We start from the raw sequence: 15,606 nt of genomic DNA on the forward strand, positions 1-15,606 counted from the left end.
ATCGTTTTTCTTCCAAATATTTTTTAGTATTAATCTTTTGAACTTATTATCTTCAGAACCAATTACACACTCCAGTTTGCACTTATTTCTTAGAAATTTTTGGTTATTTTTTGGGTTTTGGGGATAAAAGAAATATTCAGAAATATCGCATTTTACTTCAAAACTAGTTCTCTTTTATTTAGATGTGCTCTTTTACTTAGTTCTATATCAGAAAGCTCATAAATAATGCTTTGAGAATACAATTTTATTTTCATGTGCAGGAGATCTTTTATCGGATAGAAACTACAATTAATGGACCAGATGTGGAGGTGATTGTAATAATCTTCCGACTATGCCGCTGGTATCTCAACAGCAAGGTCAAGACACGCCTCATCGATGCACTCCTCCTAACAAGCAAAAATAAACAATTTGTCCAGTACCTTCTAAATCTGGAAATATTGGCAGAGAGACGTCTAAGATTTGAAATCATTTCTTCAAGTTTACCACTAAATGAGGTAAATATAGGGCAAAATACAATTATTGTCCTAAACCCTTTGCTTGTGAGAGCAAGAATGGTACTGCTACGTTATGGACACATTTCATTGTGACATGTCACAGGTTCTCCTTTACAATCGTTGACGAGAGGCAATCAACATTAAAACCTATCAAAGAAGGGTGGCTAGAAGGAGGTTCAAATTCTACTAAGATGGTGGTTTATTATGTGGATGATATTAGGATGGTGATTGCCGAATTTGTATTTATTATTGAGCAACCATTTAAAGTTATTGATGGAGAAGGAATCAATAAATTAATAGCAAAAGCCTTATCTAATATTGAATTGCCTTCCGATACAATTGTTGATAGGCATTATTTAAAGATTTATAAAGAAGAAAAAAAAGATTCAAAAAGATTATCAAGAACAACGTGTAAGAGTGTCAACTGATTCAGTTCGGCCGATTATTTTATAAAAGTTATGTCGTATCAAATTTTTGGTTGTTCCATTTTGTATAATCAAAATTGGATTTTTCAAAACCATCCCAATCATTTTAGTTTCTCTTTGGTATAGGTACAGTTCGATTAACTTTTTGGTATTTGTTTTTAAAATATCATGCAAAAGTCACTAGTCAAAATTAGAATGCAATAATGTTTACTTGCATTTGAACTTTGGCAAATCTTTCTAGGCATTTTTCCTATTATAAAAATGATGATTAAAGGAACATGAAAGATATTCAGAATAGAGATGCATCCCACTATTCTGTGGTAGCATAAAATACATTAATCAAAGACAAGAGAAATATAAATCATACGAGTGGAAAGATACTAGTCAAGTTGGGACTCAAGTATAAAGCTTATTTAAAGATTAGTATCCAATAATAGAAATCTAAATCATACGAGAGGAAAGACATCCAATATCTTATGGCTTGCTACTCAAGATTGCAGGAATACTTAGTGGCTTGTTATTCAAGATATTAGCACTAATATAGTTTCAATATAAGAAATTAAGAAGTAGAATAGGTTTGAAAGTTGGGACTTTGGATATTAATTATTTGGTCACTTGTAGCCATTTTCATAATCCCAAGACCCAAGAAAAAAATTAATACTTTGTTTGTTTTAAATTAGTATATAAAATATATCTTTATATATAAATTTATTCGATATGGCCCGATATTTTTCATTTATTTTTATAAAATTAAAAAAATACCCTATAATTCAGCAAGGTTACAAATTTATATAAAAACCTACTTTTTTATTTAAAAAAAAACCTAATAATTGGTTTGGTATAATTCGGTTCAGTTGGTTTATATGATTTTAAAGATCCATTGACACACCTACCAACATGTATGTAATATTAGTGATACATGGACATCACTATAAAATTTAACTTATATGGTTGTCAATGCACATTGGATTGATACAATGGAATCTACAAAAGAAAATTCTAAACTTTTTCCAAACAATATATCATAAGGGTGAAACTATTGCTAAGGGAATTAAAGAATGTTTATTAGGTTGGGGTATCGAGAACTTATTTACAGTGACCCTGAATAACGTAACTGTTAATAATGCTATCATTAAGCATTTGAGGGTGCACATTGATGATTGTAAAGGGTTAATGCTTGGAAATTAGTTTTTACATGTTATATGTAATGCTCGTATTTTGATCTTGATTGTAAAAGATGGGTTAGATGAACAAACTGAGCCTATTTCTCATGTAAGAAATGTGGTTAAGTATCTTATAAGGTTGTCCATTTCAAGGTTTGATTCTTTCAAGTCATTTATTAAGAAAGCTAAGATAACACTCATGGTCTTGTAAATCTTGATGTTTAAACTAGATGGAATTCGACATATACCATGTCAGATACGACTTTAAAATTTGAAAAACTCTTTACAAGAATGTATGTGGGTATGTGGATGACCACAAGTACCAAAAGTATTATCGAGAAATAAGTGCAATAAGAGAAAAACCATCTGTAGATGATTGGAAGAATGTAAAAGCTTTTATTAAGTTTCTTAACATTTTTTACCAGCCAACTTTGGAATTTTCAGGCAGTTCGTATGCTACTTCCAACTCTTTCTTCAATGATTTTTTTAATCTTGGAAATGTTATTATCAAGTATTCTAAAAGTGTGATCTTATTTTGGTTGATATGGAAGCAAAAATGAAAACTAAGCTTGAGAAATATTGGAGTAAATTTGAGAAGATGAACATGACATTTTTGTTGGATTCCAGATACAAGATGAAGTAGGTGAACTTCATTCTTACTGATGCAAATGGTTCTTTTTTGGTAAGATTAAAATCTGATGATGTGACAGGTGTTTTGAGTCGTTATCCTACTAGATCTCCAAGAAATACATAAAATACAAAAAGAATCACGTAACGGATAGCCGAGAGCAACTAGTTTGGGGCATGCCAGTAATGTCGCACTGAATAGTCATGTAGGCTACCATGTGCTACACTACATGTAACGACCCGACCGGTCTTTCAAGTTCAAGCGTGTCGTTCGATAGTTTGAGAATGTGAGTAGCTTCACTTCATGTATTATGACTTATGCGTGTGGTCGGAATTAAATTTTGGGAAGTTTGGAGTTGATTTGGATAGAAAATTCTCAATTCGAAAGCTTTAAGTTGGAAGAGTTGACTAAGGTTAGATTTTTGAGTAAACAATCTCGGAATCAAGATTTGAAGGTTTTAATAGGTCCGTATGATAATTTCGAACTTGGGTGTATGTTCGGGTTGTGTATCGGGTTGCGCAAGAGCATTCAGCGCTTACTTTGGAAAGTTGGCATTTTAAAAGTCTTAGAAATTCCTAAGTTTCACTTAAAGTGGACTTTGGTGTTATCAATGTCTATTTGAGTTTCGAGCTTTGGAATAGGTTCGTATTGTGATTTATGACTTGCACATAAAGTTTGGTGTCAATCCGGGATGTTTAAGTATAATTCTGACGCGTTCGGCGAAGTTTGAATGTTTGAAAGTTAAAAGAAGGTTTCGATCGTCGATTCGTAGTTTTGATGTTGTTTGGTGTGATTTAAGGCCTCGATCAGTTTGTGTTGCATTTTGGGACTTGTTGGTGTGAGTGGACAGGGTCCCGGAGGCCTCGAGTGTGTTTCGGGGTGGTTTTGGACCAAGTTTGGCTGAGTTGTTGTTGCTGGTTTACTGGTGCTGGTTTTGTTCTTCGCGAACGCGAAGGGTCTCACGCATTCGCGAAGAAGGATTGTGACTGGAGGCCTTTTTGTTCTACGTGTTCGCGATAACACAGTCACGTTTGCGAAGGTTTGGGCAGATGTGCTCCGCATTCGCGAAGGCCTGGTCGCGTTTGCGAGAGTGAACTAGGCCTGGGAGTCTTGGCTTATACGTTCGCGAGGATGGTGATGCGTTCACGATGGTCAAGCCTAGTAAGGCATCGCGTTCTCGAGCCTATCTTCGCGATCGTAAAGAAGGATTTGGGAGGTGAAACTGGTTGTGCTTCGCGAACGCGAGAGACTTGTCGCGTTTGCAAAGAAAGTAGGATTGGGCAGTGCTATTTTAAATCGAGAGTTTGGCTCATTTTTACTTCATCTCTTCCATGTGAGCCAACTTTGGGGCGATTTTGGAGCGTCATTTTCATCATCAATCTTGGAGTAAGTGATTTCTACACCTTGTAAGTTAAATACATGGTTTATATGTGGATTTAAGCATGGAAATTTATGGAAATTGTAGAATTTTTGAAGAAAACCTAGAAATTGGTATTTTGGATTTGACCACAAAATTGGACATGGAATTAGGAATAAATTATATATTTGAGTTCGTGGTATCATGGGTAATATTTATCTTTGAAAATTTTTGTAATTCGGGCACGTGTGCCCGAAGGCTGACTTTGTTGACTTTTCGAGAGGAGTTAGGAATTGTTATAAATTAATTAATTATGATGTTGGAATATATTTTTATTGGTTTTCCTGATTGTTTGACTAGTTTCGGATCGATAGACATCGGTTTGAGGTGTTAGAGAGGCGATGGAGCCGGTTATGGAATTTCATAGCAAGGTAAGTCTCCTATCTAACCTTGTGAGGGAAAATTTACCCCGTAGGTGTTATATTCTTATGTGCTACATGTTGTGGGAGCTACACACATATGAGGTGACGGGTGTCCATGCGTATGCTAAGATTTCTGATTATGTCCGGGTAGATTTAGACTCACACCATGCTTAAATTGTATTATTTGAGTCCTTCTTTCCTGTTTAAATGCTTTAATTTACATTTATTATGATACTAGAGTCGCGCAGAGTATCATACTCGCTTTTTAGATATTCAACGAGCTACTTGGTTAGCCGTAAAAATTGTACTTCTCTTACGGATTTCTCCCGCATTATGTGTATTCATCGAAAAAATTTCTTAAAATTCATAACTCAGACGTATATTCGTGAGTGGGGTCAAAGACCCGTTAAAGCTTCTTATTCTAATGGGATCGGGCCGCTCGTCTTGGCAGTATCATGTACCACACTCTTATGGGATCAGGTCGTTCGCCTCAGCGGGATATATGTATCACACTCTTACGGTATCGGGTCGTCCGCCTCAGCAGGATATATGTATCACACTCTTACGCTATCAGACCGTTCGCTTCGGAAGTATCATATTCTTATGGGATTGGGTTGTTTGCCTCAGCAATATCATGTATCATATTCTTATGGGATCGGATCATTCGCCTCGGCATTTCTATAAAACCACTCTTATGGGATCGTGCTGCTCGCCTCGGCGGAATCGTGCGAAATACATGATAAGAAGTCTGCATATTCATGAATTTTCCAAACTTGAGATGTGACTGTTGATCTGGTGTTGACAATTATGTACTTCATTTGAGAGGTATCTAGTATTTAAGGACTTTGTGTGCACTGTTCAACTATAGACCATATTATTTGAAAAAAAAAATGCCTTTACATGTACTGATTATTTCCTACCATGTTTCATATTTGCTTACTTATTATATCGATTTGCTGGACCACTAGTAAGTGTCAATGTTGACCACTCGTCACTACCTCTCCGAGGTTAGGCTAGATACTTACTAGGTACACGTTGATTTACGTACTTATGCTACACTTCTGCAGTAAATGTGTATGATTTGACAGGTTTATTTGAGGGTCAATTGGGCGCGGAGGCATAACACTGAGGGGACTCTATGGCGAGCTATATTCCATACCACGATTCGTAGCATGCATAGTTTCCATTATAATTATTTACCTTATTCTGTCTATCTTGTATTCCAGATAGATGATATGTTGTTATTATACTTTCTAGTAGATGCACATGCACTTGTTATACCGAGTTGTGGGGTGTTCTAAGATTTGTGTACAGTTGCTTACATTGACACATTTTTACTTTATATTTCATTTAAATTGTCTACTATTTCTATTGTATCGATCTCTCTATCTAATAAGATTCATGGTTTCAAAAATAATAAAATAAATAATTAAGTTGATAGTTCATCATTGGCTTGCCTAACGGTGATGTTGGGCGCCATCACGGCCTATAATGGATTTTGGGTCGTGATGGCTTGGTATCAGAGCGTTAGGTTCACTTAGGTCTCATGAGTCATGAGCAAATCTAGTAGAGTCTTGCGGCTCGATACGAAGATGTATGTACTTATCTTCAAGAGGCTACATGACTATTAGGAGCATTTTCCTTATTGATTCCTTGTCGTGCGATTTGATTCTATTGGAGCTTATGCCTTCATTTTCTTTCTAATCATTCTTATATAGTGTGGAGTGCTTGTTATCAATTGGGCATCGACGAGTTGTGAAGATGCTACAAATGCGGTGCAGGATGCTTTTCCTTACAAATATGGGCGAACCATTAATGTCCCCTTGTGGAGGAATATTCTGTCATTTCAGCCCAGTGTTGGTATTGCCTACGGTCGAGACTTGATACCTCTGAATTTGGTGGAATTCTTGTTTATTATTATGGTGTCACCGTCCTTGATTGAATGCATTGAGACTCATCATCTTGTCGGTCTTCGTTTGTTGCCTCAGGGCACGATATTGTGAGATTGAACCTAAGAGGAAGTCATCAGGGATGGTTGTGTGTTGCGACTATAAGATCGAATCGGCGTTTCTAGTGTTGATGGTTCGAGGGAGATGATCTCTGCGGTGATTTCTATGCTTAGGACTTTTGAAAGTGACGAGGAGGGCTTGATTTGAATTTAGGAAAAAAGTGAGGTATTCAGTCATTGTCTTGGGTGCAATACGGCTTCGAGTCTCAAGTACATTGTTGGACCTTCGGGTGATGTTAAGGATTCCCGGATTCTTACGGCTGGCGGACCAGTGTGGGCCCAAGGAGGTTAGTTGATTTCATGATGGAGGTAACTAATGGTTTAATGTAAATATTCAGAATGAATAAAAAAATTTAATATAATGGAAAAAAAAAGGTGTGAAAGTGTTTACCTCACAATATCAAATTCACATATGATAACATTCTTGTAGTAAAGAATTTTTTCCTTTTATTTTCTATTATAACACAAAAAATATTTTTAACAATATTTATTTATGGAATTTTTAAAAAGTTTATATTTATCAATATGATATACAAACTAGTATGAATTAAATCCATGTACGTTTAGCATTCATATATAGCGATCAGGACAAATAAAATGATAGATTTGCCACGTCAAGAATGCATCACCTGAATCTGCTGAATCCCATGATTCCTGACTGAGACATTACCATTTCGTGTCAATCCAATCTTATACCACTAAAAACGTGAGTCCGGAATCAAAATGTGGTTTTTTTTTACTCAAACTACACAACTAGATGGTAAAAAAAAAGTTACATTTTTATATATAGCGCCACAATACCTGGCGCTATACATTAACAATAACGGAACCGTTAATGTATAGCTCCAAGTATTGTGGCGCTATACTGTAAAATCTGACATGCCCAGGTATAGCGCCACAACACCTGGCGCTATACATACATCATTAATGTATAGCGCCAGGTATAGTGGCGCTATACATAGATATTTTATATCCCCTCCGTCTTCCATGTCGATTCATCCTCCATTATTTTAACTCCCCTCTTTTCTTGGCCCCCCACCCCAGACCCCATTTTTAAAAAAAAAAAATTCTGGTCCCCCCGACATATAAAACTCGAAGAAAAAGGGTCCCACATTCGAGTAGAGTTTCGTGCTATTGTTGATTCACAATTCCGGAGTCAAAATTTCAATCTTTTTGCTTTGCCAAAATTCTAAATCGAGGTATTTCGATTTATTTTAAGTTGAAACATTTATAATAATGTATATTATTTGATTTGTATGTATTCTATTTCGGTTTGTGTTTTTTTTCGATACTAGCATGTTAAATTTATCCGAATTTAATATTAGTATTTTCTAATAAAATATAAATTAATAAAATAAATTTGTCTGTTAATATCCTGATTTATATATATGTTTTTTTTATTCCGTTTTGTATTTTATTTGCAATAATATTTATTTGTTGTTTATGCTTAGTTTAGATTATTTTTTAGCGAAGTAAAATCGAGACATTTTTAGCGTAATAAAACGTAGACCCTTATAGCGTAGTAAAATTTAGAGCCTTGTAGCGTAGTAATGTGTAGTATTTTAGCTTAGAATTCTTTTTATTTAAGTATCTTACACTAGTATTTGAAAATGCAAACTTTGTACAATTAAGTTAATAATTGTATCAACACACATAATTAGTAATTTAAACAATTAAGTTATTAAAAAATATGAATTTAAATTATAATAAAAACACATTATATATATATATATATATATATAATTTGTACAATTAAGTTATTAAAAAATAATAATTTAAATTATAATAAAAACACATAATTATATATATATATATATATATATATATATATATATATATATATATATATATAATTTGTACAATTAAGTTATTAAAAAATATGAATTTAAATTATAATAAAACACATAATTATTAATGATAGTTTACAGTTGACGACATGGACACGACTATACATCCCGGCCCTCGGACGTTGGATCTATTATCCCTACAGCCCCAGCATAGATCCGAGTATATATGGGACGGACAGTTGCTTACGCAGACTTTCCGGGCTAGGAGAGTGGATCTATTGTGGGAGTTTTTGAGTCCTCCCCGCGTTCTACATCCCCGCGTGGTCCATTACCTGGAGGAAATGGGATTACATAGGATTATTAGGATTGGCCGGATACAGCTCGACTATGCTTTGATCACGGCGTTGATTGAGCGCTGGCGACCGGAGACACACACTTTCCATTTGCCAATCGGCGAGGCCACCATCACACTGCAGGACGCTGAGATTTTATATGGCTTGTCCGCTATTGGCTTGCCAGTTTTACTGCTTGCGACCATGAGATATTATTCGCAGCAGGCATATTGGGATATGCTGCACATGCTCACGGGTTTCATGCCGGAGGACGAGGAGGTAGTGTCTGGGTCTAGTCGTATACTGTTGGTCCCCATTAGAGACCACCTGGTGCAGATTCACCATACTATCACCGACGAGTCAGCGGAGGTGGATGTACAGTGATATACGAGGCTGTTGTCGCTCCTTCTATTTGGGGGGGTCTTGTTCCCGAACACTTCGGTGAACCTAGTGAGCCTCCGTTTTTTGCATCATATTGCCCGGTTCGAGGATACAGCCATCTACAGATGGGGTGGTGCTGTCATCTCATACCTGTACAGGCAGATGTGTCGAGCTTGCATCGGCACACATAGAGACGTTTGTGGCTTTCTGCCGCTTCTACATGTGACAATATATTCAAATAATATGTCCATTCGTTACAATTCTTCTTAGTTATAGTTAATCTTATAATTTACGTAAACTTTGTATGTTAGGTTTGGGCCTGGGAGCGATTTCTGCAGTTTCAGCCACCTCTACCACAGCTACCGACTAATGTAGAAATTCCGCAACTCCCTCTAGCCTGTAGGTGGGTTATGCGTTGTACTCTTGCACGAGAGTATGATGCCCATCATAATCTCCCCTCTGCAGGGATGTGTTGGATCTGCTGGATGACGCACAGATGAATATCTAACTAAACTTACCTGTTATAGATTAACTTAGTGTTGCGCATACTAACTTTTTGTGTTCTTATTTGATCGTTCATCTGGACTCCGTATAGCGATGGGATGATAGGTACCCTGCCAGCGTATTGCACGTTTGGCCGACATATTTGGAGGGCTTCTGTCCCGCTCATATGCCTCGATATTGTCGAGCATCATGCCTCCGAGCGGGTATTTCGCTAGTTTGGCCTGCCGCAGCCTATACCGACCGACTCCGCCTGCATGGCATGCTTTACATTATGAGAGGGATGATCGGTCCAGGGCGGACGACACATTTATGACATGGCTTAACAAGCAGCTGGGTACTTGGGACAGGCGAGGGGACTTGACCCCACCTCCGCAGCACTTTCCTATTTAACGTTATATGGCATGGTACCGCACTGTTTCCCGACTTTTTATCGGGAACCCAGTTCATCAGGCACACGGTCGGTACATCCCATACGTCGGGAGACACGAGGCCCTGGTTTGTTTTCTGATATTATTAATTATATACCTGTAATTTAGTGTCAAATATGTAGTTTATATTTTTTACTTTGTGCAGGCGATTGGATTGCATACCATCTATCATATAGGGCAGCAGATGCAAATTTATGTCCACGATCCTGTGGCCATGCAGGAGTATAGTCGTCGATTCATGGATGTGGCTGCCCAGACACTGCAGCGAGCCCGATCGGATCAGCGTTTGGCACACGAGGCTGATTATATGGACCCAACGCAGTACCATCGAGGTCATGGTATCCCACGAGCTGGTGGTGCCCGACGTGCAGGTGGTGCCGGACGGTGTGGTCGTGGGCGGAGAGGAGGTGATCCCTAGCAAGGGGGCGTTGAGGCTCCTGCTGATGATGTTGCTGCTGATATGGCAGGTGGCATGCATGAGACGGACATGCCGTCTTACAGCCTTGGAATTTATCACACTCCAGTGCCATCGCAGGTGACCCCATCGGGTCAATTATTGATCACGGGCTCGGATATTCAAGGAGTGGATTGAGGTAGATACTTCCCAGGCCCGTCCACCACTGTTGAGGATCGACCGACCCGAGATTTTTATAGTGGGCGCCGATTGAGTTATGGCTCCACATCACATGCGCAGGCATGAATTTATTAGTATTGAATTTGAATTTGTTTTAACTGTAACTTATTTATTTTCTTTAACTTTATTAATTTTTTTTAAGGGTTCATGCGATGTTGCGACAGATGACTATATTCAGGATCCAGACATGATGATGGTAAGACAATATAAATTGTTGTGAATTGTTATGAATTTTCCTATACTAAGTTTCATATTATTATGTAGCCTTCTACTGGAGCTGACATCACCATAGATACATGTCATCCTGTGTCGCATCCAGCTATAAGGAGACGACTTGATGATGATGATCCTGATAGCGTACCCGGGCGGGAGGGGATGCGCCTCAGGCCAACGACTGCATTGAGACACACCGAATGCGGGACACATTGACATTGCCCAGACAATATTTTTGTATAAATTAACAACAATATTTAATCGAATATGCTCATTACTTTTTTTAGTTCTCCATTTGTTTGATAGTTTCATAAAATAAAATGTAGAACAACACAAGAAATTAAACTTAACTTCTACTTCAATTAAAATAAAATTTAGTACAACAAACAAGGAAAACATTACTACAGCACAAACACAAACATAGCAGGCCAACACAATCAAAATACATGAAATATGAAAAATGCACTAAACACATACATGGCCTGTTTAGCCCCTGTTGCCATTTATTTTCCGCTCTAACCACTTAAATCGTTCTTGCAGTTGTTCTTTTTCTTCTTCTACATCTTTCAGTTTCGCCTTCACCTCCGAAAGTTCCAATTTATATTTTTTTACGTTCCTTTTGTGCTTCACAATTCCATTGCGTTTTCCATTTTTCTTCTCCCACCTCCTTCAGTTTCGCCCTCAAGTCTGCAATGATTGTATTGCTTTCTTTTTCTTTTTCTCGTTGTCTTAAACACGTATTATAAAGAAACTGCAGTTGTTCTCTGTAACATTCCTGATAACATGGTTCATCGACCCATTTCTGAAAATCACAAATAGGTTCGCCGGGAACCTTGTAAAACTGGTTCATACAGTACCAGTAGCGGCGTCCAACTTTACCACCGTCCCAACAATTTTGCATCAAGCGTGCTATTCCACAGTTGCACTTTGGTGGACAAAGAAGTTGAGCCATTTGTGAAATAAATTTGTCTGTAATGTAAAAAAACCTTACTTGTATTGAAATATTTGCTTTTACTAAATTTTGAGCACACAAAATAATTACAATGAGCCCGTTATTTATAGGCGAGAGAAGACACACATAACGTCCTATGCATATCCAAGTTGAAGTGATTACCGTTGAATGTGTCCATTTCGCATGTGTGGGTGGGAATATATTTACCCACTTTCCACATACAACACACACATAACGTACTATGTAATGGAGCTATATTTTGCGTGTTAAATATCATGATATTGACAAGACAACTTTATGTCAGCTGGTCAGCCTTTTCAGTTCGACAAGACAACAAATACATAACAAATATACGGATAGTTTTATTAAATTAATATTTAAATAGGTAAAATGGAAAAGTACAAATCATAGTTAACAAACATAATTTTATTTCATAAATCTTGCAACATAGACATAACAACTAATTATTACAACATAAACTCATGGGTAATTAGGTACACTTGAAGAACACCCACCACGAGCTTGATTAGTTTTGCCACTCAAACCAGCTGAAGGACATTTACGACTGTCGTGTCCTGTTTGCGAGCATATACCACATTTGCGCGCATAAACAATGTCACTAACATCCATTTAGTTCCGTATACGCGTTCTCTTCTGCACCTGTCTTTTACGCAAATAGCACTTGTTACACACCAATTTAAATGGTTTCGGAGGCCAATAATGCTCAGCACCTACTGACTGCAACTGACCAGTATATGTGTTTAGGTACTTGGAAACACTATATTATTGGTCAACATAGTTGGTCTCCGCATAACCAACACGTTGAAAACACTTGATGGCATGTGAGCAAGGCATGTGGTAAATGGACCATTTCCCACAGGAGCATAACCTTGCAGATTCATTTACAGTATGTACATTATTACCTCAATTATTATGGATAGCGGTGCGAACTTCAAAAATACCTCTTTCGTTATCATACTGCAAAAATGAATGCCAATGTGCTCGTCGTCTGTATTTCTCAAATCTCTTCATAGGCACTGGCATAAATTCAACACCCCTCTCCATCAATTCTGTTGCAGCTGCAGACCGTTCAACTAACCTCTCCGCCATCTGCTTGAACGACATCCGCACCATGGCTGTGACGGGCAATCCTCTTGCTGACTTTAATAACCCGTTGAAGGACTCTAACACGTTTGTAGTAAGAATTCCCCATCGTCTGCCACCATCCGCATGCAACGTCCACTTTTCAGGGTCATGTCGCATTAACCAACGATAAGATGCCTCGTCTTCTTGCTTGATAGAATCCATATGCCTCCGGAATTTATGCTGTTGGTGGTCTGTTGCTGCCATCCACATCAAATCATGTAGATCCTTGTTGGGATGTGCCTTCTGGAAATTGGCCTTAAAGTTCCTCACACAGTAACGGTGGTATGCATAAGGTTCTTTCCATGCAGGCAAGTTCTCCACAGAACTTAATATACCACCGTGCCGATCAGATATTAGACAAATACCTGAACGCTGTTTGACAACGTGCTCTTTCAGGTGGTTCAAAAATATCGTCCACGTTTCTGTGCTTTCATTGGCACAAACAGCAAAAGCTAGAGGAAATATCTGTCCATTAGCATCCACTGCCACGGCTATCAATAACTTGATATCGTACTTTCCATAGACATGAGTTCCGTCTATGGATATTACGGGCCGGCAATGCAAAAAACCATCAATTACTGGCTTAAACGCCCAGAACACGTAACTGAATATGTATTCTGGTGTTCCCGGACTCTGCTCAAGCTTCCATTCAACAACTGTCCCGGGTCAAAAGTGCTGCAGTGTGGCCATGTACTTTGGCAGAGATGCAAATGACTTATCCCAATTACCGTAGACAATTTCAAATGCTCGTTTACGCCCGAGAAATGCCTTTCTTTTCGTAGTGGTATGGCCATATTCCTGGTGGACTGATGTAATGCACTCTTTGATTGTATACCTTATGGATGCTTCGAGGTGCGGAATAAGTACAAGAGATATCAGGTCAATATCCAAGTTGAAGTGATTACCGTTGAATGTGTCCATTTCGCATGTGTGGGTGGGAATATATTTACCCACTTTCCACATACCTATCTTCTTCTTGGTCGCACGCAACATCCACTTACATGGCTAAAACCACCTGCGGCGAACAACCTTGTATACCATCGGACTTGACTCCCATACCTGCATCTCACGACACTCTTTTACGTTGTGCATTTTACAAGCCCTGCTTAAGCGTGCTTTATCAGGAAAAAGCATCCCCTTTGCAAGCACCGTTGGTCTAGACTCATCCCACATTGCTGTCCGGATTTCATCAAAATCCCTTGTGAGAGCTTCCACATCCGGCACGGTTGACAAGTTATCAATGTAAGGAATCTCCCTTAAATGAAACGGCACTTCAGACTCGTACACTCTTCGTCTAGGTGGGTCTCTCTTCAAATCAGGTCCTTCCTCCTCATCCTGTTCATCACCACCCTCACGAAAAAGGGTGTCTCGTCTCCGGATTCATCGGCATTGTTATCGTAATCACTGTTCTGTTCCTCACTCTGTGCATCTGCCAGATCCCGATGTAATACGTCGTTTTCCGTCAATTGAGTGAGTACAGGTGGTTCAACTTGCTCGTTTTCACTGCACAACCAACAAAAATATTAGCTACTGAATTAATAAATGATATCCATATGATTTTATATCACTTCACTTACAAGTCGTAATGTGATGAAATTCCATGATGGATGTTTTCAATTAGGTGATGACTACCGGATGAGCCACTTGTAAAATCCATATCCGGCCGGTACCCCCTATTAAATATATGAGCATTAATACAAATTCAAGTACGCCAAAAATATACATAATTAACACAAATGAAAAATAAAGCTTACCACTCGTCTAGTAAATTATGGAAAGCAGGGTATAAATTATTTTCTCGTTGCTCATTCACCGCCGGTGATAAGTTTAAATCAATGAAAACTCTTTCATCTGGAACCTGTCCGGCAAAAACTGCTCCAGAATAACCACCCGATGACTGAGGGTTATCTCTGCTACGCACAACCTCGTTTTTGGGAACGTCTTCGACCTTCACGTACGTCTCCAACATTGTGATTACAAGAAATTCCCGACATTCGTCCGGAGTCCTCAAAAAATTACTCAAAGTTTCATCATCGTCGATGTTAAACTCCGAGTAAAAAATAACCCCTTGCGGAGTGACGGAATACGGATATCTTCCGGTTACTTTAACTATAACTGAACGTTTCCTCACACTCAGTTTTTTGCATAATAACGATATCAATTTATCGTACTCTATTGTAAGTGGCAATTTAACATGACATTGAGCAGGTAAACTGTAGCCCACAGAGTTATTCTCCATCACAACCTCACCCCCCAATATAATGAAACTCTTATTCTACGCTCTTCAGACATAATGAAAAACTGTTGGAGAATTTAAGAACAATAAACGTTTCAACAAGAGTTAACAAATTTTTTTGGATGAATTTCTATATAATCCTAACCTCTTTATATAGGAAATGGCTAGCCGGATTTTTTTTATATGTATAGCGCCAAAAACGTTGGCACTATACGCTTTTGAATTATTGAAGTCCGAAATTATTGGTGGGGCCAGGAAAATCTATTATAGCGCCACAATACCTGGCGCTATACATTAACAGTAACAGAACCATTAATGTATAGCGCCAGGTATTGTGGCGCTATACCTGGCCATGTCAGCTTTTACAGTATAACGCCACAATACCTGGCGCTATACATTAACGGTTCCGTTACTGTTAATGTATAGCGCCAGGTATTGTGGCGCTATATATAAAAATGTAACTTTTTTTTACCACCTAGTTGTATAGTTTGAGTAA

The sequence above is a fragment of the Nicotiana tabacum genome, chromosome 3 (genome assembly GCF_000715075.1).
Source record: "Nicotiana tabacum cultivar K326 chromosome 3, ASM71507v2, whole genome shotgun sequence".
Classification (NCBI taxonomy): Eukaryota; Viridiplantae; Streptophyta; class Magnoliopsida; order Solanales; family Solanaceae; genus Nicotiana; species Nicotiana tabacum.